At 42.0% G+C, this 24,781-nt stretch overlaps 1 protein-coding gene across 2 annotated transcripts in view; it reads right to left on the minus strand.

Annotated features, from left to right (window-relative positions):
• Positions 1-24,781, minus strand: part of LOC149071632 (xylosyl- and glucuronyltransferase LARGE1-like) — a 338,538-nt gene that overhangs the window by 242,067 nt on the left and 71,690 nt on the right. For both annotated transcript variants that reach the window (XM_089247670.1, XM_089247671.1), the window contains exon 2: positions 9,613-9,676. The gene's annotated coding sequence lies outside the window, so the exon portion shown is untranslated. The remainder of the gene's footprint in view (positions 1-9,612; positions 9,677-24,781) is intronic.

Below are 24,781 nucleotides of genomic sequence, written 5' to 3' on the forward strand. Positions count from 1 at the left end.
CCTCGGGGAGGGGCATGATGCTAGAATATTATTTGATTTCAAAGTCGATAAGTGGCTTATATTTTATTGGTAAAATACAATCCGCGGAACGCAAAACGCTAAGGACTCCCTGATCTATACAGACAATTTAATGCGAGAGCATTCAATGAGATATCGCTTCGAATATATGACAATTATTGTCTTCTGCTTCACACTAACCATTTTGACATTGTAAGGAACTGATCAATGTGCCTCGATGATGGTCCAAGGACGTGGAAGCACCACTGGAAACGCAATTGGTCATGTCCGATGTTCGCTCCACGTCACGACCACGACTGTTCCTCTCATGCGATCATCCATCTTCCAGAACGTATTAAACTAATCTTCTCCAACAAAGCTTTGTCAACGCAACGAGACAAAAAAAACTTCTTGATTTTTTTTTCTCCTACTTCTTCCTTAAAATAATATTTTTCCACGAGGTTTTTTTCTTTTTTCTCTTTCGTTTACTTCATTGTGGTCTAAAGAAAAGAGGAAACGACCCCAAAACGACGAGGCATTCAAGAGCGACCCGAAAATTTGAAGCACTCAGCTGGCAATTATCCAATGATTCCCTTCACTCAAGTCTCAGTCAGTAGCTCGGCAACACAGCACACACACACACACATATATATACAAAAAAAAATGTCCCATCCCGTCCACGAATAGATACACTCATTGTCTAAGAACTGGAGAATGTCGTAGAAAATAGTTTACTCACTTCTCCCTCCTTATTTCCATGGTTTCTGTAAAGACTCGGAAATTAGACAAAATGGCTCCCACTTCTTCGGATTCTATATTTGAGGGGTTTTTCTTTCTTTGGCGGAATTTGAATGTCCAGAAAGTGAAAATATTTGCAGTATTATAACTGCTAACGGGTCATGCCGCAATGCTTTGTATCCGTTCTGCAAGCTTTTGTCGATGCACATAGTGCCTTGCATATATGTTCTGCTTCGGTTCGTGCCTTACGTTGCCTCGAATCTGCCTTACGCAAACTGTCACGCTGATGCCTAATTGTTGTGTACATATTTTTATATATTTCTTCGTCTCAGTGCCATGATCTAATCGAGCAGCGGCATGCATCAAGCATTTGCTTATTTCTGTATGCATATACCAATTTGTAGTAACACGTATTGTCTTCAATTTGATTGGAAATGAAACAGCCTGGGGAACTCTAGAGCCTGGTCACCGGGATGTGTGGCTGAGGACGCATGTGGCCGACGAGAGAAAACTCCAAGGATCGAGGGACTCGCCCGGAACAACAGAGGGTAGGAGAAGAGTTGTAAGGGCTGGATATATAGTAAGGGGGATATTGAGGGAATCCGAGGGTTCGGGGGCCGATGGGAGGACATCCCGTGAGGGCCCTTTCGTCCTTCTACAGCAAGACCCAACCCAATAGGGTAAAGGGCTTATATCCCTCAAGGGGCAGAGCCCGGGTCTCGTGCCCGAGTGGCATGGTGGTAAGATGTTCGTCTACCATCGTGAAGGTTGTTGTCAGGGTCCCGGGTTCGAACCCAAGAGAGGATATCGGTAAGATATCCTAAACGAACTCGAGGCGACCACCGATAGACAGCGCCTTCACTTCCAACCCATCTCACTAATGGCAGTAAATTGCAATATAGTGATATGGCCAGAGTTGGTGTTTGGTGAAGTAGTAGTAGTAGAGTCCGGGTCTTGTCTGATCTTCAGGTAGCGGTCACTTTGGCCGCAGTGGGGGGGGGGGAAACTCAACATAAATTGTTTTTCTTCACGGGAACTTCTTAAAACAGTATCTATTCGGTGTTTCTCAAAGTGTGAATCGTGGCTCCTAGTGGCGTCGCTGTGAGCTGGAGATATCAATATTTATGCTTTGAATACATGGTTGTTTCTTTCATGCAGGAAAATATCTACCGAACTATTCTGGGAAGCCGCGTACGAACCAGGAATTGAACAAGGAGGCTGCGGGTGTTATAAGTTTGAGAAGGAAAGGAAAGGACCGATGTGTGGAGTGCTGTTTCCAAAACCTAGCACATGGCACAAATCTCGATGTCTATCACCGTGCCAATGATCGTATGTGCACCAGTTTTCTTCTTATCAAGGGTAGACGAAATATCATGAAATAGATTGTGTAATGGCCAATAATAGTTTACTGAGTAAAGAGCAGGGAATTAGATTACTTCAGATTAACTTAGATCACTCTAAAGCGGCTACTTATCAATTGGAAAAAACTGCCAACGAAATGAACGTGGACATAGTACTGGCCCAAGAGCCCTGGGTCTGGTCCACAGCGCAAGGTCCGGAACTCAAGGGTCTCCCCTTGACTTGGTCACGCTGGACATCAAATAATGGGAAGGCTGCGATCATGATCCGCAACAGAGCACTTCATGGAGCTGTGCTGTCGGTTATGAATAACTCGGTGGCGGTGCAACTGCATGTAGACGGAAGGGAGCTGATCGTGGCTAGCTCATATTCCTCTCCATACAAGGACATAAAAGAAGCCATCCAGGAGATTGAGGAGATCGTGGTAAAGAATGGAAGGCACGGGATCATTATTGCCGTAGACTGGAATGGACACAACTCTCTATGGGGTTATTCCGATAATAATGAAAGAGGTGAAGACATCCTAGACTTCCTTATGTCCAAAGACCTCTTCCTTTTGAATGGCGACAACAGCACACCGACCTATGGACACACTGGATCCTTCGGCTGGCCGGATCTATCTATATGCAATCACGTGTCTCTAGCAAATGCCATACAATGGTCTGTGGGAGAGGAATATTCGGCAAGTAGTCACTCCTATATTCACATGGTGATATGTGACTCATCTCCATCAACTAGAACCCCTTGTTTCAAAACAACGCAGCGTAAGCTCTTCAATTTTATTCGTATCCTCAGAAGTACAACACCAGTCCTGATAAGGCAGATTCGTGAGTGCCGAACGTATGATCAACTTCAGCATAATCTAATCGAGCAGCCAACACTGTGCATCAAGTAATAGAAGAGGCAGGTAATAGGTCGTTGCTTCCTGGGAGCAACGGATCGCAGATGCCAGTTAAATCCAAAAGCACATGGTGGACAACTGAACTGGAAGTGTCACGCAAGAAGCTCAGAGCTCTGAAAAGACGATATATACGAGCAAAAGATCAGGAGGACAAAATTCGCCTGCGCATGACATTTAATAAATATCAGGCTCAGTACCGTAAAGAGATTCGTAAAACAAAATTATCTGCCTGGCGTGCACTATGTGAAAAAACAGCCTCTGAATTTGGTACCGTATATCGTGCTTCTATGTCCCGCAAAACGAAGCCGCAGCTGACTATGAGCCAATTTGGTGACGAAACAATTTTGCAGGCGGGGGAAAGACACCTTAATGACATTTACCCCGATGTTGACTCCGATGACTATGGTCCTCCTTATATGAGCTCTAGTATGTACTTCGAGCCGGATTTGAATATGACAGCAATATCTAAGCAAGAGATAAAAAGAATCGTTGACCAGCTTAATATGCGGAAAGCCCCGGGTCTAGACCGGGTGAACAACAGGATGGTCAAGGCGATAAATAAAGCATTTCCAGATCTTTTACATTCCCTATACAATAAGTGCCTGCAACTGGGATGTTTTCCAAATCATTTCAAAGAAGGTAAGCTACTCCTTTTATTGAAGAAAGGAAGACGTCCAGGAGACCCAAAAGCTTACCGCCCTATCTCTTTACTCTCTGGCTTCGGGAAGGTACTGGAGAAAATTTTGGTACAACGAGTCATGTTTTACACGGAGAGGCAAGGATTCTGGCATGCCAACCAGTACGGATTCCGACAAGGTCGTTCAGCAGAAATGGCGCTTGCAGACATGATGGAAGAGGTTAAGACGCAAAGAAATCGAGGTAATGACGTAGCCATCATATCCCTGGATATAGAAGGGGCGTTCGATAACCTCAGATACTCGTCTATACGCCGCCGTCTAGCAATAGCGCCCATACCACAACAGCTCAAGGTAATTTTATCGGATCTTTTGTACCACCGTCGAGCGGTGTTGGTCACGGATGCGGGAAAAGCTGTGAAAGAGCTTCAAAAGGGTGCACCTCAGGGCTCATGTTCCGGCCCCTTGTTATGGAATCTTGTTCTGGATGAGTTGTTGAAAATTAATTGGCCCTCAAACGTCAAAGTTCAGGCTTATGCTGATGACCTTTTGGTAATTGCATCTGCCCCTACTGTCAAGGGATCAGGTGATCTAGCAGAAGAAGCCCTTAGAACAGTGTCAAATTGGCTGCACATGCATAAGCTCACTCTCTCTATCGCTAAGACAAAATTCTTGTGGATATCAAAGAAAAGACCTCCCACCATCTGGTTCCAAGGGAAAACCATCAAGAAAACGGACGTGCTATGTTATTTAGGCGTTTTTATCGATAAGCAACTTAGCTGGGACGATCACATCAAAGAACAGAAGAGAAAGGCGTCACGTGTTCTTCAGAAGATGCGCCTGATGGCTGGACCACAGTGGGGACTGACACGGGCTCTGAGGAGATCCCTCTACTTGACAGTGGTTGAGCCTATGATAGCTTATGGAGCTTCAATATGGCATTCTCCCAAGGTCCAGATGTTCAGACGGCTCGATTCTATACAAAGACCCTTCCTTCTATATATCTCTGGTGCGTATAGAACTACACCTACGAATGCTCTTCAGGTGATCTTGGGGCTCCCGCCATTATCTCTCAAGATAGAATTCCTGGCACGAGTCACACGTCTTCTAAAGCTTCACAAGCCATGTCCATTGTTAGAGGAAACATTAGTCCCGGAGGCCTTCGAGCAAAAAACTATAGGCTGGACCTCGCATCCTGCAGAATCTCTGCAGGCCAATCAAGTATTCCTAGAATCTTCGGAGGATGATACACCTGAGGAGAAATCCGTCGTATATTACACGGATGGCTCTAAACTGGAATCAGGTACAGGAGCTGCCTGTATAAAAACCGTGGGAACGGAGATCGTGCGTAAATGGGCTGCTAAACTAAAAGAAAATAATTCAGTATATCAAGCTGAGATGCTCGCTATATTTACAGCAGCTCTGGATGCAGCTACAAACAGGAGGCAGACTGTAATAAGATCGGATAGCCGTTCAAGTCTCCAGGCCATTCTAAACCCGCTCTCTGAAAACGCAATGGCGAGAAAGATAAGGAGTATACTTGTATCTCACCCATCAATACGCATCTCCTGGGTAAAAGCCCACAACGGCCAGTGGGGAAACGAGCTTGCGGATGCAGCGGCCAAAGAAGCGACCAATACCGGAGTCTTTTACGACGAACTCTTATACCCAGCTTCTCACGCAAAATCACTCCTCTGGAGGGACATGATAGCAAATTGGCAATTGCATTGGGATATGCCGGAGGCGTCAGGAAGATCAACTCACGAAGTTATAAAGAAAGTAGATACTAGGAGCAGGGGCTGGTCACGAGAGCTCATCTTATTTGTCACCGGTCATGGGCCTTTCCCAGCAACCTTACATCGCTTTAAAGTGATTGCCAGCGATAAATGCTCTTGTCTTGAGCCTGGCACGCCCCTGCACTACGCCACATGCTGTCCAGAAACGATGCCCTTTCACCTCTGTTCGCCGGCTGCCCATTTACACAGACCATGGATGCTTGGCATACTACGTCGAGAAGAATCAAAGGAAAAGATAAGAAAAATGGTGAAATTCCTTGAGGAACATCCCGAGAAGATAAGGGATCCGTCTCCTCCAGCTCCTGCAACTCCGGTACCAGCGCCGGTAAGGAGATCGCCGCGTCTTCACCCTGACAGTGCGCTGGTGGCACTGTTTGCGAGCGAGGAGCAGGATGAATCCCAAACCTAATTAATGACGTCTCGGAGAAATTAGACTGACTGTATTGAACTGCCGGAGTGCAATGAGATGCTCTGCCCTTCTTGTCATTTGATTCAATCCTTGATCACTCAAATTTATGATTGCGCCTTTTGCGATACGATTTTTATACAACTTTCCATGACTATTTATTATCCGTGCCCGTTGCACTTTACTTTAACTTGATTAATTTGATTCTTCGATTTACATAATTTTTGATTTCCTTGCACTATATGTAATCTTTGACGAATCAATAAATTTTGGTTTTACCGGAGATGCCCTGTTCCCCCCCTCGGGGGGGGGGGGGCAAAGTGCTTGCGTTGCTTCTTGCGACAGAGCCTGGGTGTCTCGCGGTTTCTCCAGTTTCTCCAGTTATAAGTTTGAGAGCAGGATCTTGAGTGTAACTGTAACACTTCGGTCATTTCAGAGCTTACTTGTGACATCAAAAACATTATCAATTCCGGAATTCAACGGCACTTCACTGGTTAATTTTACATTTCATACAATATTTTCGGGACGATACTCACCTATACGTTTCTCTCAGTTATAAGATAATTGTATACACCCCCGGTCAAAGGTATAGCACAGTGGTTCCCAACCGGGTGTGCGGGAGAGCATTTTATACTTGTTTTCCATTCCGCTTGAGAATAAATATCATTATTCACTGAACTACAGGGTGGGCAAAAAGTCCGTAAAAACTTTGAAAATTCATAAAAACCGGAGAAATAATTGAAATAAAAAATGGTTTGCAGGGACTTTAGCATCGCTAGTTCATGTGAAAATTTTTTTTTTAAGACAGGAGGCAAAATAACTGAAAAAACAGCCGATATGTGGCGCTGATTAGGAGCGCAAGTTCTTATAACCGTCTCATTTGCATATTTCCACCGAAGTCGCTCGTACCAGCGCCACCTATCGGCTGGTTTTTTTTAGGTTATTGAATAATTAATGTAATCAATTAAGGGGGGAAAAACAATTTTCTAACACATAAAAAACTTGTTATCCAAGGGGCTACGAAAGGAAATACAGTCGTTACCGTTATAGCGAAAATCCCGTTTTAGCGAACACTTTTCCCTCAGATAAGCGTACATAGGGACAATGCAAAAAAAAAATTGGAATTCCTTTGTAAGGGGTCATTCAAGTATTACGTCAGCATCGAGAGGGGCGGGGGTCAAAAATGATTGAAAATCTGCTTACGTAATACTTAAATGGCCCGTAACGAAATTTCGTTATAAGATTGCAGTTCGTTGTAACGGGATTCGACTGTAGCATAATAAAACGTTATTCAATTATACGCCCCTCTCACTTGTGCATTTTTATTTCTTCTTCGTTCCGTTGCACCGCCGCAAAAGTGAGAGAGATCACTGTATTTTCAATATCACAAATCCAGAAAAACTTCTTTTCGGTCTCTCTGTTTATAACCATGTCGATCCAGTTTATACCGACGCTAGTGATGTCGGATACAATATCCAAACCAGCGAGAGACTTCTATCGGGAACCGACGTTTCTGACTAGGCAACTTTCAAGACGTCATTGTTCTTCTACCTCACAATGAACTCAAGTGTTATGTTGATATTGGGTGGCAGCTCCGGGTTCCGTTAACCTAAAATAGGGTAGACGGAGGCCCTTTTCTGGTTACCTACCCTTCAAACTGACAAAGATGGGAGAAAGTAAAAATATAGGAACATCATGGTACGGGAGGTCTTGGCGTGAAGCTGCTTTCTACTTTTTTCCCCCCTTGTGTACTATGGTTAGTATTATATTTTAAAAGAGACTCCACCAAGGTTCTCCACCCATCCAAGTCCCGGTAACTTGTCTTCAGGGTGAGCAAAAGAGACAGGAACGAGATGTTCCTTCCGTAGGCCTCCTAATCACTGACATAAGCTGGTTTACACCCCGGCGTTCTGCGAATCCAGCTCCACAATTAGTGAGTTGAGATCTGTAACAAAGTCAAATTTTCATAGTGCCGAAATATTGTTTTTTTCCGATGTTACAACCCATCTAATTAATGGCAGTAAATTGCAATATAGCGATATGGCCAGAGTTGGCATTTGGTGTATGTGTAGTAGCAGTTCCTTTAGATGCCCCACAAGGGTGGCCCTTAGCTACTGTATAAGGAAATTTTCCGAAAGTTAAAATTTTGCTGCTCCAGCCCCACTAATCCTGCTCCAATTAACTGCAAGGCGACCCCTCAAACGCCTTGAAGTTGGAACATAGCAAGTTAACATAGCAATGTTAATCTATGTACAGGGTGGGTGAAACATCCGTAAAAAGTTGAAAAATTCACAAAAAATGGAAAAATAACGGAAATTTAAAAAACAAAAAAGGTTTGCAGGGTTAGCATTGCTAGGACACGGAAATTTTTTTGACAGAAAAAAACCAGCCGATAGGCGGCGCTGACGTACACAAGTCAAAGAAAAGATACGCAAATAACCAACAGAATGCCTCTAAATCGTTTATTACAGCAGTATGTGTTCCACATGACCAAATCATAGGCGGAGATAGACTTGGAAGTCTGGGGGGGGGGGGGGCAAGATGATGATGTCAATTCATATATACATATATACATTAGATCAGTTGACTCCACCTTTGACGCTGGGGGGGGGGGGCGTATCTCCGCCCATGGACTAAACCACCACAGGGGATAACACATTGCAGGCCAGTCACATATCCAGCAACGGTAGAGCGCAGCAATTCCGGATGTACACGTGACACCTCTCGGCTGATCCCATCTTTCAGTTCACTGCGGTAATAAATGATTTGGAGGCATTCTATGTTCGTTATTTGCGTATTTTGACTTGTGTATGTCAGCGCCACCTATCGGCTGTTTTTTCCTGACCTAGTGATGTTAACCTGCAAAACCGGTTTTTATTCACTTTTAAAGTTTCTACGGACTTTTTGCTCACCCTCTATTTCTAAAATACATTCATTCATTCAAACCGAGCACAACTCCGGTCTATCGCCATAGGCAATTTACTACCGATTGAGTTGTGCCGGAAGTATGTGTGTGTGTTTCCCCCAAATCCCAAGGGCCACGAAAGCGACTGTACACTAAGTGTGCATTACACAAAAACTTCTAAAATACAGCAACCCAGTTAAGAATGCAATTATATAAAAACTACACGCTCATGATAAATATATTTCAGTTCACGGGGCTACTACAAAGCTTGGCGACGGTGAAGAGAGGAAAGAAAACACAGAGAAATTGAATTCTTTCTCTCCATTGGCGTTTGAACGCAATATTGCGCCCGTGATCGTGAACACGTTATAACGTCTGCCTCAATCAATTTCTCCAGTTCATTCTAGAGTTCAACGAGCTCGATCATCACCTCCTAGAGATAGAAGGACTCTGCAGTGTTTGCGATAAACGCCATTCAGACTACCTAGCAAGTTTGCCAAACAGCATCACATTTAGTTTCTTCTTATTTTGGCGTCGAATCTTCCTGATTGCCTCACGAAAGCCGCACAGTGATCGGATGTGGGGGCATAGAAATCGCCAATTCTGAGCTCGAGATAATTTCTTTTCCTAGCAACGATGATACTGGCACGAGCAGGGAATTTTTTTCTCCCCCCTGAATATTCTGAGGGAAAATAGACTAATTACTGACGTCACAGGCAGAGTGCGGAGGCCTTCTATCTCTAGGAGGTGATGGCTCGAGGCGACAACACCGCCTCGAGCAATCTAATTAATGGCAGTAAATTGCAATATATCGACTTGGCCAGAAGTTGGTGTTTCTGGTGTAGTATGGCAGTTAAGTTTATAAAAAAACTTACTAGTCTTACAGCAGTTCCATAACGTCGATGACGAGATCTTCAGAGCCACATTAAGCAGCAAAATCTGTAAATTCACAAGAAAGAAAACAAAATCAATACAACGATTCAAAAACGAAATGCCATAGAAATTAAACTCCGTCATAACAAGGGGGGGTTCAAATTGGCCTGGAAAAAAAGGTCTATATCAATGTCATAAGCTGGGGAAAAAAATGTTTCTGTCCGTCTTTTTGTTATTGTCATCAGAACATTTTCCCGTCATCTTTAACGGGGACCCCGAACGAAAAATGAGCACCGAAAATGTCGGGAGGGGGGGGAAAAAAAAAACGGGAATCTCGGGAGGGAGGGAGGGGGAAAAAAATCGATATTTTGATTAATGACGGGAGGGAGTAGCAATGTCACATTTCTGGATCATGTGAGAAATGATCAGCACATACATTTTCCCCGTGAACAACATTCTCTTCTCCTCCGTCATCTTTTACTACCTGCCGAAAATTGTCCCGTTTTCTATTTATTTTTTTCACGTTTTTACCCTCATTCCGGCTGAAAGTCCCCGTACAGTGACCGGCCGGAATGAACCACACGGCAATATTTCTCATATAACCGACAGAATTTGAAAATTATAATTATATAATTTATTTACCTTTTACGAATGGTACCTTTCTTTCTTTCTTTCAAACTGAGCACAACTCAGGTCTATCGCCATCTATGGGCGATTTTTACCACCTAATGAGTTGTGCCGGAGGTGTAACTGTGTATGTGTACCTAACAGTCTGAATGCATATGTAGGGTTGTGTTTGATTTTTCAGTGAGGCATATATGTTTCAGAAGGGAAGTGAGTGATGTGTTATGATTGAATTACATTTGTGCTGTTTGTGGGTCTGCTGCTCTCTGCGGCGAGACTTTCCAACGGGGAGATCGGCTCACATTTGTGTCTTGAAGTTGGGAACCACAGAAAACCAACTTCAGCCGACCACCACTATGGCGACGGTGGGGTTCGACCCCGGGTCCTCGCGATGCGAGTCCGTCACTATGACCACTCGACCACCATAGCGGCTACGAAAGGTACCAATAACTTTCGTGCTTGTCTCATACCGTGCATGCTCAAACAATAGTAGGCGGCCGGCCCTCGGAGTCATTTGACGTGGCCCGTGACCGCAAACCTAATTTTGTGAAATGAACTAATCGGAACGTTTGAAAAAATCAATCGAGTGCGACCCGTGGCATAGTTACAGAAATTATTAGACTGGACCCCGCGGAGTATTTCTGGGCACTCGAGTGACCAGCAGCAAATTTGCAGATGAATTGAGTGACCCGTGGCATATTTGCAAATCACTTGAGTAACCTGCTGCATATTCAAAAATCACTTGAGTATCCACTGGCACAGTTCGAGAAAATGGCCCACAGCATATTTATAAGCAACTTGAGTGACCCGTCGCATATTCACAAATCACTCGAGTGACCCGTGGCATATTCACAAATCACTCGAGTGACCCGTGGCATATTTGCAAATCACTTGAGCAACCCGCATATTCAAAACTCACTTAGGTGTCCCGTGGCACAGTTCCAAAGAATGACCCACAGCATATTTATAAGCCACTTGAGTGACCCGTGGCATATTTACAAATCGCTCGAGTGACCCATGACATATTTACAAATCACTCGAGTGACCCGTGGCATATTTGCTAATCACTTGAGCAACCTGCATATTCAAAATTCACTTGAATGTCCCGTGGCACCGTTGAAGGGATGACCGCAACATATTCATAAGCAACTTGAGTGACCCGTGGCAGAGTTTCAGAGCATTTTGCATGCGGCACATTTCCAGTCCATTCAAGTGATCCGCGTTGCACACATTTCCAGATATCACTCAAGTGACCTGTGACATACAGATTGCACGACTGACCAGCGGCATACTTACAGATCACTTGAGCGGCCCGCGGCACGTTTACGGGTCACTCGGGCCGACCGACCCGCGGCACATTTGCAGATCTCTTTAGTGGTCTACGGAACATTTGTAGAGTACTTAAACTCTCCGCGGCGCATTTCTGGAGCCCTTGCGTGATCGTGGTGCATTCACAGACACTGAAGTGGTCCACGACACGTTTTTTCATAACCAATGAAGTGGGCCCCACCATCTCCTCAAGGTTGAACACCCTTGTCTTACATCAGCTATCTTCAACCTGTTGCTCGCGAGACACCATGGTGCTCTACGGAGTACGCAGAGTGCTCAATTCTCGCGTCTGAATTTGTACTCGCGAGCACTTTTGATCGAAGCTTCAATTAAACACTCTATAAAAAACTGAATTCGAGGATTATAGTTATGCCGATTTCAGGCCTTTTGAGATATGTAAAAGTTGCCGCGAGGGTGCTCTTCGTCTGATGGTGGATATAGGCAGTGCTCGAGACAGGTTAAAGACCCCCCCCCCCCCGTACTGTTGTTTAATTCTCACATGTTAAGTCGCGGGCCACAAAGGAATGGCGAAGGGAATCCCAATGAGTAGCACACTGTCATACATGCACTAACTACCTGTGGTGCTTGGAACAACCTGGAGTGGCCCGCAGAGCTGTAATGACTAATATGATGAAAAACATGAATGTTCTAGCTCTGGTACCAACAGATCAACAATTCTGAATTCTCTCCAATTCTGATGTGGGGAAAGAGTTATTTCCGTGGGGACAACATTCTCTTGGAGGACCGTTTTTCATTCTTATTTGTGAAAAGCGCTCTCTGTCGGGGAAACCATTAAATAGAATAGGGAAAAAATTAATTGAACAAAATTAAATTGAATTTTGAAGAGAAAAAACTTTTTAAATTGTATTTGCCAATAAATAATCATTATACGGTCTGTCTGTTGATTAAAAAAGTTTAGTGCCCACCACCAGCGGGGGGAATGGCGCTGTATGCAACGTTGTTAAACTAAATAAGACATCGGTTAAACATGTTCTTAATCGTTGTTAGAACGTGCCACAAATCATGTTCAATGTGGCGCGTCCACCATTTTTTCTGAAAGCAAATTAAATCGCATTACTGCGTTCTCCGTCCTGAACAGTAGTTCTTAGCACAGGCCCGTCATTTAGAGGGGGCCATTGTCCCCCCCCCCACCCCTGGTCTTTTGCAAATACACTAGAAATGGTATGTATATGAATACATTGAGTACATGTGCTTTCACCCCCCCCCCCCGGAAAAAGTTGAAATGACGGCCCTGTCTTAGCATATCAGGAGGAATGTTACGGACATGTCGGTGTATCGCATTTTTCAATTCCGCCAAATTGGTTATGTGAACACCATAACAGTGGCTTGATGTCTTATTTCGTTTAACAATATTGCATACAGCGCCATTCCCTGCTGGTGGTGAGTTTTTGAACTTTCTGATAACATTTCGTCCAGCAGTTTTCCTTCTATGGCCATTTCAAAGTGGAACTTTAATTATAAAGACCATGTATATGTAACTTAACTTCTAAGTCGTATACTGACCGCATCTAAAAGGATCATGTCTAATAGTGGATCAAGGACTTATAACTCCCCCTCCCCCGACATACATCTTGAGCCGAGCAGAGGCTCTCTGTATTGAATTTATAGGGTAAAAAAAAACGACAAAAAAATATTGACATTTTTCTAGGGCTCCGGGTCGGAGCCTTGTTCGAAGTATTCTTGTAAAGGGACCCCTTGACAGAACTAAAATAGCATCAGTGAATCACATCAATAGCCAGTGAAATCAATCATTTCCGTCAAAGATGTTTAGTCAATAATCGAATATGTGGTGTCGAAATTTCTTAGGCCCTCCAGTTCCAAGAAACGCGGGCAAATGGCCCCACTTGCCCAAGCGGAATTCTGGAATTGATTGAAGATTCACACACCCAAGTAATATAAAAACCCCAATCCCGAATGTGTAGCAACAATGTTCCAAACTAGGCATAGTCCTCATAGAACAAGAATGGACTTAAAAGTCTTGCCCTATTGTCACGTGTGCTCGTTTTATTTTTTGCAGATGAAGTGGCTCTTGGCTGAAGAAACGTTTCATCAAATATGATCAAATCTCTCCCAATTTGGCGTCTTTAGAGCTATATTGGCCAAATTTCAGGATAGATTAGAAGCACTAAAGAGACGAGCGATACTGATTATTTCAAAGCAATAACGATCCATAAGCATATGAATAGTTAAATATAGATAACTACCATTCTGTACAACATAGTTGCACCCCAGGTTTACCCTCAGCATGGTTAAAGTTCGGGGGGTTGGCCTAGGTTTTTCTCAACAGCGACTTCGTTTTCAAGTTTCCTGGCTTCGCGTGGTCTGCTACTACTGATTTTGCTCTAGCCTGAATTGGTGAGGTGCATGAGACACCTAAGAATCAAAAACCGAACATATCCCATACACATAAAAAACATCAAACTTTCCCCGAAGGATGGATGTCTTTGGAGAATAATTAAGCTAACTCCCCACCACCTTCGCCAACCGAAGTCACAAAGCAACCAAAAACCATCCGTTGGCAATCAATCGCAAAGTGCATAATCTGACAGCGTGGTGCTGTAGGACGGGAACCCTCGCCTAAGGGTACGTCCATAGTGCACCGCTTCCCGCTTCTCGCTTTATTGCTTAAACCGCGGCAGTTGTAGAAGGCGAGATGAACTCGCGCGATTCTAGCCGGTGGTGGTTATAGTGCACCGCTCGCGGGAGCGTCTGCTTGCATGAGCAGTTGGCATCATGGAGCTATCACGTGGGGATATATTGTGTTTTTGTTGACAACAAAAAATATGTACATGAAATGAATAGGACTCACCTTAAAGTTGCAATAGGTTTAGTGTAATCGCTAATTATAGTTAATTAATTAATTGATGATAAATCAGCGATTTCGCTTTTAGTGCCACAACAAATTTTCGATTAGAAAAACGAGAATTAATCGTTACAAAATTTCGTTTGATTTAGTTTTATCGTTAATTAGTTTATATTAATGATAAAACTAAATCATGATCGATAATTAACTAATCAACTAATAACGATAAAACTAAACTGGCCGATAACTAGTTAATTAACGGCAAAATCCGTTGGATTTCGTTTTATCGTTAATTAGTTAATCAACTTAATTAGTTAATTAACGAATTAACGCTAAAATGAAATCCAACGGTATTTTGATTAATTAACGATATCGTTTTTATTACGTCAACTAATTAACGATTAGTATTAACAATAATTATTCGTCATAAAAACTCCGTTAGATTCAGTATTACCATTGATGATCCTTAATTAATAACCGATTTCGCTTATATTATGCCATAACTAGTTAACGATTAGTATTGACAATAATTAATTCTCACAATAGGATTCACTATAATTGTTAATTTTCCTTAATTACTTGATGATTAACGATTTTGCTTTTATTATGTCATAATTAATCAACGATTAGTCAATCAACTCCGTCGATTTACTATTCCACTATAAAACGAACACTTACAGGAAAGTATCCGTTTTAAAGTGCAAGCGGTGAGCCGGTCAAGCGATAAAAAGAAATAACAATTCATTCCGGTTAAAGCGGGTAAAAGCAGTTTCAGCCGGTAAAAGCAGGTAGGCGGGCGCACTATGGCCGCCCCAATGAGTGTTCACGATCTTTTTTCAGCCGCGATGAAGCGAGTAGCGAGAAGCGGTTCACTATGGACGTACCCTAAGGCGGCTTTTCTTAAAGTGAGGGGGAGCCGGTGCATCAATGTGCGCGCGTTCAATCATCACCACCTAGAGATAGAAGGCCTCTGCAGTGGTTGCCACAAACGTCATTCAGACTACCTAGCAAGTTTGCCACATTTTGAAACACAGCGTCCTATTTCGTTTCTTCTTATTTTGGCGTAGAATCTTCCTGATTGACTCACAAATACCGCATAGTGATTGGATGTGGGGCATAGAAATCGCCAATTCTGAGCCCGATCATTTCTTTTACCTCGCAACGATGATACTACTTCACCAAACACCAACTCTGGCCATATCGCTATACTGCAATTTACTGCCATTAGTGAGATGGGTTGGAAGTGAAGGCGCTGTCTATCGGTGGTCGCCTCGAGTTCTCGTTAGGGAAAATATCTTACCGATATCCTCTCTTGGGTTCGAACCCGGGACCCTGACAACAACCTTCACGATGGTAGACGAACATCTTACCACCATGCCACTCGGGCACCAACGATGATACTGGCACGAGCAGGGAATTTTATGTCCCTGAATATTCTGAGGGAAAATGGACTACTTACTTGACGTCACAAGCAGAGTGCGAAGGCCGTCTATCTCTAGGTGGTGATGGTTCAATGCTCCGATAAGTGATTCTCTTCTAGACTATTCTGGGCAGCTACAGATAACCGACAACGAAGCCAAGTAGGTCGCGGGTAAGTAAAAGATCGAGAACCACTGCTTAGTGGGCGGCGGGGGGGGGGCGCTAATGCTTGGGATTTTCCATGAGGACGATTGCCCACACAAGGTGTGGGCGTGATAAGCCCAAGAACCCTTGGTGTGCATTAACAAACTCCCTGATGCCACAAAAAAAGATATAATAAGCACTAATATCTCTATATATCTTTCCAAAATATCTTAAATCTCTTATAAAAATTGATAAGCCTAACCACATGGTAACATTTCTATTAAAAATGAATATTCCCAGTTACGGAATACCCTCGAGTAACAACCCATGAAATAATCCTTTAAGAATAATTCGACGGCAAAAATATATATAAACAGGGAGATAAGAACGAACGAACATAAAAATCAAATCTCGCTAATTATCCCTCGGACAAAATTGCTTATCACCAGATAAGGGAGAAAAATAAATTTCACATAAGTACATAAGTCTCATATCTATTTCCAAGTCAGTATAAAGGGACGCAGGATCAATATCACTAGTATTTTTCCCCAGCCATTACTGGCACGAATCCGCCAAAATTGCAAAAAAAAAAAAAAAAAAATCCCTAACCAGTAGGAGAGGGAAAAAAAGGAGGGATTTTAAATTTCTCCCGCTCCCTCTTTAATCCAATTAACGGCTTACATTTCTCTCAAAACGGGATTCATTGTTCGGTTTGTTATGTTTTTCGATTTTTTTTTTATTTTACAGGGAATTATTAAAATAAATGTTTGCGCAATAAAAATTGTCAGGATTGTTTAGCGGGGATCCCCGGGAAAACTGGGATTTTTCCCCTTCTACTTCTTTCTCCCTTGCGGCGGTTTCTGACGGAAATTGTTTCGATGTTGGTAGAATATAATCCGGTTTGTTTTATTTTTTTCCCCTTGTAGGGAATTGAACATGACGTTTTGGGGTTGGAGGGGGAATTAAGCTTTTAACGATGTGTATGTATATATACGTCTCATAGCTACGGAATGAATAAGTTATTTCGAAATGGTGTTTCTGTCATTCAGTGGCGTATACACGTGTTCGAGATAACGCTCGTGGTTGAGGATCCCGGGATCGATCCGATATTTAGACCCAGGCACCTACCTCACGAGATGATTTATAGATTTATTTTTATGAGGATGAAAACACTTGTGGAAAAATGACTGCACAACTTCCAGCCCGCGGTACGAATGCGGCCCGCCAATGGGTTATATGCGGCAAACGAAACTGCTGCGCTTTAAGATACACTCCTGCTGTAGGAAAGTGTTAATTATCAATATACACGCGATAAATGATGAGGCTGACCATATTTCCCCGCTCACAAATACGGGAGATCAGGATCCATATGTGATATCGCCAATTATCGCGAAAAAATTGTCAAATGGAAATGAAGTTCTCAATTACTGCTAAAAAATTTTTTTGAACAAGTAAAGTTGCCAATTACACCCAAAAAAAAAAAATTTTGAAAGCAAGTAAAATTGCACAATTACAGTCAATAATTTTTTTAAAGTAAAGTTGCCAGGTTTTGCAACTGAGTGCATAAGCATAATCATTTCACTCCGCGGGCCATGTATATTTTGTCTTTGACAATGTTTCATGACCGCAATCGGTATTTCTACTTATCCATCACAATTTTTTTTTTGGCTGCAATTGACAATTTTCCTTCAATAATTTTTTTAGCTGTAATTGGCAACTTTACTTTAAAAAAATTACTGGCTTTAATTGTGCAATTTTACTTGCTTTCAAAATTTTTTTTTTTGCTGAAATTGGCAACTTTACTTGTTCAAAAAAAATTTTTAGCAGTAATTGAGAACTTCATTTCCATCTGGCAATTTTTTCGCGATAATTGGCGATATCACGTATGGATCCCCATTTCCCGTATTTGTATGCGGGAAATATGGTCAGCATCATCATTTATCGCGTGTATATTGATAATTAACACTTTCCTGCAGTAGGTGTACATCTTAAAGCGCAGTAGCTTCGTTTGCCGCACAGAACCCCTTGGCGGGCCGCATTCGTACCGCGGGGGTCGTGAGTTTTAACACAATTGGCTCATTTAATAAGTACGGTATCATAATGGGAAAAATCGAGAAGCTATCCATACTTAGATAAGACAACCACAATCTTTTATGGGCAGTGTGTACATTCACACTTTATCATGATTATTTGGCATTTCTATTACTCTTATTGTGCTGCAGTATTTTTGATATAGTTCACATGTATAACTGTATCCAAAATACACTGGACAACCATATTTTTTATGGGCATCTTTTTCTTCGTTGGGCAATTTGCTTGGTTTGGCCTTTGCATTTGTATTGCCAGTTTCTAATTACCTTAAATGGCAGTAAAATAAATGGCAACAATTGGCATCAGAAATTCAAACTTCAAGCGTTACGCTGAAGGATCGAGAATCTTATTTTTAAGGAAAGATGCATACTAGTTTTTTTTTTTGGTCCATCTTCATCCGGATTCACTCCATCTTGATGCCGGAGTTATGAGACAGAAAGACAAGACACAGTTTGTCTTGTCTAAAAGGTTTCATGAAGGACGAGGGAGGGCGGGAGGAATGGAACCCCAATCCTCCTGAGGGAACTTGTGTCAGAGGATCAAGTCCTTTTCTCCCCCCCCCCCAACATTCGCCTCCGTGTCCTCCCATCATACTCGCTGGCTCTGTTCCAGCAAAAACCCGGCTTTGTTATCTTTTCAATGGAAACTGCATCAGGAGTGGTGCCTGGAAGACCCGCCGTTTCGGCTCATCAATACGCCACTGTCTCTTTCGATCTCTAGTTCGCTCGCTCTCTCTCTCTCTCTCTCTCTCCAGTCCACGGCACCGGCACCGAGCCACATCGTTTTATCACTATGTATGTGTGCGGTCTAAATCCTCTAGAGTAAATCTATCAACAGCTATTAGTCGGCGATAATCGGCTCAGATAATGATTCTCTATAGCGTTCATGGAGTCGAAGGCGCAACAACGCTTGGAACTCGCATTGTGTTCTGGCTGGCGGGAGGGAGGACGACGCATCATGAACGGACAACAAAAGAGGGTTCGACAAACAATCACGAGTCATCGAGTTTGGATTCGGGATATAATATAAGTTTTCCTAAATAGTACATGGTACTTGCATGTACTTTACAAGGGCGTCTCGGTCGTTTTCTAAGTCAATATAACAACAGCATTAGTTTTATGTGTATTTCTTTCAAGAATGTCTCTTCCAAAAAATCTTTCAGATAATCAATGCCTTTTCTAAGACTAGCTTCAGTAGAAGAAAAACTTAAAACTGCTTCACAGTCCAACACTGCTTTCTTTTGAAGCTATTTTTCAACCACAAAATTAATTCTTCAGTTAATGTCTTTCTTTAGGACTACGAATCGATTAAAATTTCCAGCTGGTTAACTAAAAAATTTTAATCGATTAATCGAATTTTAATCAAATATATTTCTTTGTGACTATCGTAATGGATGCTATAAAATTATATTTCATTATAATTTTAACTCACCTATTCGGTAGATGTAAACAAATATAGGAATAGGTAAAGAAATTGCGGCTGTGACCGCTGCAAGCAATTTAATATGCAGAACGTAATTGCCATAACCTGTAATTTCTTCACTCGGATCTTGTCGTTCTTTTAAAAAACGGTTATTTGCACTGATTTCGAAATTGCTTTCGAATGGTACTTGTGAGGAGATGACCTAATGGCTACCAAGAATACGAAAAACCAATTTTCACAATGGAGACAATGAATTTTTGTCGTCTTCCAAAACTCCCATCAAACTAGTATTTTTACGTATTAATTTTCATTGCAAGTCTTTTTCTCTTGAAAAATCAATCAATTCAACTTTTTTCTCCCAATCGTAATTTTTTTTTTAAACAACGTGTTTAAAACATCTTCAAATCAACAATGTACAGGGTGTTTCAAAAAGAATCATCGGATTAAAAAAAAAAACAAAATCACGACTATTCAGCTTTTAATCCGTTTTGATCGAATAATGTATAGGTAGAAAGAGGGAAATCTCGAGTTTTATGAATTTGCCGACAGGTAGCGCTAACGCTCTTCCTTCGGCCGCCGCTTCAGCGTCTGTCTAGATTGGTTTGTCCCACAGTTCGAAACCGATTCTTATGGACGGTGCACCACCATCAATTAATATTGATTTCAAAACGCTTCAACACCGACTCCACAGTTCAACAACGTCAGTGCGAAAACTGAATTCTACACAAAGAATCAATGGTCTCGTGCTCAGAATGTCTTTCGGGACGAAAGCAAGCAACAGCATCGGAGAACGATGGGACGTTGACATCCTCCAAGATTTCATTAGACTTAAAGAATCACTCAAAATCTTTATAATATATACGAAAACGTAATCATCGAGAACCCTACCCCCCCCCCTCCCCATAGCAATTTGAGCATAAATTTCTTAAGAAAGTTGCATTTCCTACTTTTTTCCAAAGCCAGCTCGAACATAACCTCGTTCATGTGAAAGTGATGAATCCCTTCACGTTATAAAAAAGCCGTGGATATATCACATCTCATAAAATCTTTATTGATATCCCCTCATAACCATCAATCAGATATGGCCACGGATTATCGTGATTTTTTTTTCACCCGGAATATGGCGAAACATCGATACCTTATAGCGATAGATGTTTGTAGAAAAACATGAAACTTTCATGGGCTTGTTTTGATCGCTGTTGTATATACACTCGTATATATTTATAGATCTTAGAATATTTCATAAAATATTTATATCGATCGAGAGCACGAAAAATAAAATGCATGTTGAAATACGATTTCATAATATATACAATCGATACGGAACATAGGGCCTGTATATCTGGATTCTGCGATGTATTTCTAAGGCTTCTTTTTTATTTTAAAGCAATTTTTAAAACGGAACTCTTCCTCTCTCATCTATTCGAACTAAGGATTCTTTTGATGGAATTGCCTATCGGAATTCAACTTATTCAGTTATTTATCTCCTTGTTTACTTCAATTTTTACAAGGATTCCTTTCTGATGACATGGTACGGACGGGCTGTGAACTTTTCTACAGAACGAGGTAGCAACAGCTCTATGGGGGAACGTGATTGCAAAATCAAGTACCAAAGAAACGCCCATTCGATCATTTCACTCGAATTTTCACGAGTTATAATTGGTTTTGGGCATTTTAAGGATACTTGAAGTTGATTCTGGAAGGACGATTAAACGCGTATGTTTCTCTTCTGGCATTGGAACTCGCGCCAGTCGAACCACTACTTCAGTTTAGCGATGCCTTTCTAAATATTACTTCACTTAGATGACGTCTCTGGAATAAGCACAAAACTTGCTTAAGTTAAAACAATTTCTTTACAACCTGAGCTATGTCTCGTCTCTAAAACTTGTTCAAAATGACCGATGTCTCTGGAATTTGCTGAAGTCGAACAATATACCTGGAACTTGGAAGTCGAGCAATGTACTTGGAACTCGCTGAAGCCGAACCATGGCCCCGGAACTCGCTGAAGTCAAACAATGTCTCTGGAACTTGTTGGTGTTGAGCAATGTATCTAGAACTTGAAATCGAACAATGTCCCTGGAACTCGCTGAAGCCGAACAATGTCCCTGGAACTCGCTGAAGCCGAACAATGTCCCTGGAACTCGCTGAAGCCGAACAATGTCCCTGGAACTCACTCGCTGAAGCCGAACAATGTACCTGGAACTCGCTGAAGCCGAACAATGTACCTAGAACTCGCTGAAGCCGAAAAATTTACCCGGAACTCGCTGAAGCCGAACAATATATCTGGAACTGGCTTCAGTTCAACAATGTCTTTTTGAAAATTTTGTAAGCTGAACTATGCTTTTTTTCGAAATTGTGTCCTCTTGACGATGTCAGGACGACACCTTGGGGACCCTTTCCTTGTCAGCTACACTTGGATCTCGAAGCTCGGAAGCCAATACCGCCATCCACCGACCGACCAACTCTCAGCGCAAACTTAAACCAACAGAAAAAAAAAAAAAACTTCACCAGTCACAAATAAACACCATCATGGGGAAAACCCACACAATCAAAAACAGAAAAATAACCGGCAAAACGGGTGTCACTGGCATATTAACTGAACCATAGATCACGGAATCTTTAAATATAAAAATGATTGAAATGAGGGTACCATAATATTAATATTTATATCTTCCTTTCCCCCCCCCCCCCATTCCACACATATTCTCTTCCTTCAGGACCATTTGGAGACTCACTTATTTAAAAGGAAATGAATATTTCATCAGGTCCCGGAGAGAAACTTGCGAAAGAAAAAAGACACACACACACACACACACAAGGAGCAGAACGGAGATACGATGCGTCCCGCTACCGGATAATATAAGAGCATATAAAAAAAAATTTATATATATATCTATACACATATATTAAGGACATAAAAAAAAAAGCAATTAAGCTCCTATCATTATTCAAGACACGAACAAGCAGCCAGGACCGAAAAATAATAAAAGCAGTGCGCGCGAAGATGGCAGACACTGAAGTCTGTGCGTGACGCTGGCTCCCACAGTGGCGTATGTGCGTGTGTGTATGTATGTAAAGCACCGATTTCGAATTCCATCGCACGTCACAAGCACTAAGAATAAGAATTTTAAAAAAAAAATATATACACATAGAAGATATACGACTGGTCCAAAGAAAGAAAGAAAAACGAAAAAAAAAATATATCACGGCTATGACTTTGATAAAATAAAAATTGATGGCAGCGGTGGTGTCCTTCCCTTAACGAAATTACACAGCACTTAATCATGTTGTCCTTTAAGGGGGAAAAAAAAAATCCGGATTTTTTCCAGGGTTTTTTTTCCCTGTTATTTTCGGGAACGAGTCATAAATATCACGTATTATGAGAAATTAAATCTTTGACTAGCTGGAGAGAGAGGAAAAAAAAAAATGTATGGAAATGGTATGGGGGGACGGAAGAGACGAAAAATGACGCTTTTTTAATTAAATATAGAAGAATGTGTATCTGACGATTATTCTGGTACATACATGCTTCGTAATTACACAGGCAGTTTCAGAAATGCGTGTGTTAGGCCTGGATTACACTATGAAACTTTCATAAAAGTTCATTTGTAAAACTCGAAAAATACAACCAGTAAGGTGATCGTTTGCATTTGCTAGAATGTTGTTGCCAATAAGCTTATCGTTTGCATTTGCTAGAATGTTGTTGCCAATAAGCTTATCGTTTGCATTTGCTAGAATGTTGTTACCAATAAGCTTATCGTTTGCATTTGCTAGAATGTTGTTACCAATAAGCTTATCGTTTGCATTTGCTAGAAAGTTGTTGCCAATAAGCTTATCGTTTGCATTTGCTAGAAAGTTGTTGCCAATAAGCTTATCGTTTGCATTTGCTAGAAAGTTGTTGCCAATAAGCTTATCGTTTGCATTTGCTAGAATGTTGTTGCCAATAAGCTTATCGTTTGCATTTGCTAGAATGTTGTTACTAGTAAGCTTATCGTTTGCATTTGCTAGAATGTTGTTACTAGTAAGCTTATCGGTTGCATTTGCTCGAATGTAACCTCTATAAGCTTTATTTTGGTTGGATTTTTTTTCAAGTTTTGTAAAAGGGGATTTTATCAAACTTTTTATACAGTGTAATCTCGGCCTTACTGCTAAAGAACGGAATCGGCCGATTCGCGAATAGGTCAATTTCATTGCAAATCGACCAAAATTTCGGGCTTTGGCCAGGAAGTTCGCGAAGTGGCAGAAGATCCCTGGTCAAAAGGTATGACTCGGGAGGGGGGGGGGTCATTGCCATTTGGAGTATTTTTTCCCGATAATTATGTTCTATGGCACATTACCAGATCCCCGGCCACTTCGCGAATTGATAGGCCACAGCCACAAATCTAGTGATCACATAAAATTTTAAGTGTTGATATACCATTTTTTTTCACTAGTGACCTGGCACCAGGTATTTGTCAAACCCTGCTGCATATAAGTTATATATGTGTCTAATTAACTCAGCAGGATTCCCATATCTACTAAATAGATGATTATCGTATGCCCAGAAGGGGGTTTGTGTGAGTATAGCCGTGTCATGGAAAAGCTCAAGTCCCTCGTGGATCTCGAGTCACAGAATTCCCACGAATCAGAATTCACCGTGTCACGTCAGAGTAGTATGTAGCGGACTTTAGGGCCGGTTGGGACACATACACGTATGTGAGATCAAAGGAAATACCTTCAACTTGCTAAATCAATCTTCTACCCTGCCTCTGCGTGTAAGGCAGCACATACACTCGCTGTGCATACCGAGTACTGCTGTAATATAGCAGACATTGTAAACCCAAATTTTAAGTCATTCTTCTGCGATGAAACCACGCTGATACCAGAGCTTTATAAATCCCAGGCACCAGGTCAACATGGCGGTCAAATCGGTATCGGCGCTTAATTTTTTGTACGCGGTTGCTAAATCAGAGTCTTCTCACATGAAAAATAGCCAAAAGCGGAAAAAAATGGTATTGATGTAATAATAAGGAGGGCTATATATATTAAGGGTTGCCTCATTCCCTTTGATGCTGCTCTCTTCGCCTTGGTTCATTAAGCGTGGTTTCGGATCAGGTGAGTGACGTCGTTGCTCTAATACGTTTTAACTAAAAGAGCGACCTTGAAATACTGATAGCTAATAATCACAATCAATCGGTTCTACCAGGGTGATGGCGTCAGTTGATACCGACTCCGGCGCCTCACGAGACAGCTATTATATTATACGGCCCTGAAGTAGGGTCGTGCGGCCGGTTTGCAACAGGACCTAGGTTCGAGTCCCAGCGGACGGCGTATGACTT

Source organism: Pholcus phalangioides, unplaced genomic scaffold (genome assembly GCF_987345545.1).
Source record: "Pholcus phalangioides strain wild (caught in Gottingen) unplaced genomic scaffold, Ppha-v1.0 ptg000018l_1, whole genome shotgun sequence".
Taxonomy (NCBI): domain Eukaryota; kingdom Metazoa; phylum Arthropoda; class Arachnida; order Araneae; family Pholcidae; genus Pholcus; species Pholcus phalangioides.